We start from the raw sequence: 2,510 nt of genomic DNA, 5'->3' as shown, positions 1-2,510 counted from the left end.
GTTCGTCAATACAACCTCGCATTGGGTCAAATGCTGTCTGACGTGTTTCATACCGATTGTTAAGCCGTTCTTGGCACACTGATTTTGACTGCGGATAACTCCGTTTACCTGATCAGGATATAGGTCTCACGGCGGGTGTGACCGGTCAAAAGGGGATGCTTACTCCTTCTAGGCATCTGATCCCACCTCTGGTGTGTCCTGGGGTCCGTGTTTGCCCAACTATCTATTTTGTATTGCTTATAGGAGTGATGAGATTGATCACTGTTCGTTATCTTCACCTTGCATCCTTTTCTGCTATTCCTAAGTATGCATTTAGATTTTATACCGTATCAACATAAATACTGTATACTAAATTTGGCCCCCACCCTATGGTTAAAACCCCTACCCCGGGGATCATCAAATCTACAATTTTAGTAAAGGACTACCTGCTCTTTCTAGATATCTATTTAGTTTCAATTTAGTATCAATAACACTAAAGAAGATATTATTTAAGTGTTTTACGCATAAACACAATATACCAAGTTTGGCCCCACCCTGGGGTTAGAACACCAACCCCGAGGATCATGAAATTTACAATTTTGGTAGAGGCCTTCGTGCTCTACATCACTATGCATTTAGGTTTCGTAAAACATGTGTGGTTTTAGAGAAGAATTTTGAAAATTGGTCAATTTGAGGCAGTATTTGCCCCGCCGCTAGGGGTGCAGGAATCCTGAAATTTAACATTTATGTCCCTCTTGTTCCAAAATTGCTTCATACCAAATTTGAAAAGAATTAGAATGATAGTTATCAAGAAGTTCAAAATTTCTATTGTTCACACATTTAATAACTGATCATTTTGGCTCCACCCTGATACCACAACCCCTGGGATAATCAAATTAACAATTTTGGTAGACGCCTTCCTGCTTTACATCACTATGCAATTAGTTCTTATTGCATGTGTGTAGTTCTTGAGAAGATTTTCGAAAATTGGTCAATTTTGGGCAGTTTTTGTCCCGCCTCTAGGAGTCCTGAAATTTACAATTTATGTCCCCCTTGTCCCAAAGATCGTTCAAATTTGAAAAGAATTGGACGAGTAGTTATCAAGAAGTTTAAAATGTTCAATTGTTAACGCACGACAACCAATTGCAATAGGTCACCCGAGTTTACTCAGGTGACCTAAAAAGATGCTCGAGTTCCTCATTGACAATATCTACGTGGTCTTTGGTGATCATAACTTCATAGTCAGTTGGAATTCTCATGGGCACGAACTGTGTTCCCTCTTTAGCCAAACTGTTTTTATATCCTGATGAGGCATATTGATTTGATATTGTTTAACGTCCAACTCGAGAATCTTTCACTCATGAAGACGTAACCATTGCCGGTGAAGGGATGCAAAATTTAGGCCTATGATAGGCTTACGGCCTTTGAGCAGGGAGGGTTCTTTATCATGTCACATCTGCTGTGACACGGGGCCTCGGTTTTAGCGGTGTCATCTGAAGAACCGACCCATTCAATCGCTTCTTACGACATGAAAGGGTTAATGAAGATCTATTTTAACCCGGATCCCCACGGGATAAAGTGGTTACTACTTAAAATGAAAGAGGAGTCTGAGGAAGAAGAATGATAAATGGACGAACGGATCAGGATGACAACAATATATCCGAAATTTCTTTATAAAGTGAGGTTATAATGAAGAAGTCCACCAGAGGTGACAGACTTGTCCTTTCCACACAAATCACTATATGCTAACATGCAACTTGACTTACGATATGTATATACATTTAACTGGTTTTATATTTGCAGGGTATGGATTCTGTTGGCGACAGGGAGAAAGTAAATGAATATCGTTTTGCGATTGAAAATCATTTGTTTGATCGCGATGAGGAGAGTGATAATGTTGGAAATGTCTGCTAGATTACAAACTTTCCATTTCTTGTTTTCCCCATCATGTATTTCCAAAATACAATACACGAGAAGAGTGAGATAATATCTCCTTAGAGGCTCTCGCTTAATCCACACCAAGGATGTCAAGAATTCCCTGAATAGGATGCTCTTTTAAACAAAAATATATTATCTATATGCATAAATATTATATAATATTCAAAGATCATTTAGTTCACGGGACTAGAGCATGCAAAGGGCCAACTTCTTACAATTCAGTCTCTTTGCACTACGTCCTGCACACTAGTACCGGGGGGGGGGGGGGGGGGGGGGGAGTTAGATCACCCCCTTGTACTTCACTTGAAATACATATTACAACATCTATATATCTTTAAGTTGATTATTGTTAATAGCATTGAATTTTTATTTCTTTAATCTGATTTTACATAAAAGAATAAATCTTTTGGCGGCTCAAATTTGTTCTCAATCCCGAAAAACACTTTCTTCTTATCAATTCTAAAGGCAACATAGGCTATTACAAAATTTAAATCAAGCAACATTTTTGTTATTTTCATAAAAATATCCGAGAACAATATGTCTCCAATGTTTTCAGTATTTGGTTTCAATACAAATTTAACAAAATTCCATAT

This window comes from Ostrea edulis, chromosome 4 (assembly GCF_947568905.1).
Source record: "Ostrea edulis chromosome 4, xbOstEdul1.1, whole genome shotgun sequence".
NCBI lineage: Eukaryota > Metazoa > Mollusca > Bivalvia > Ostreida > Ostreidae > Ostrea > Ostrea edulis.
Note: the sequence above shows the minus strand (reverse complement) of the source record.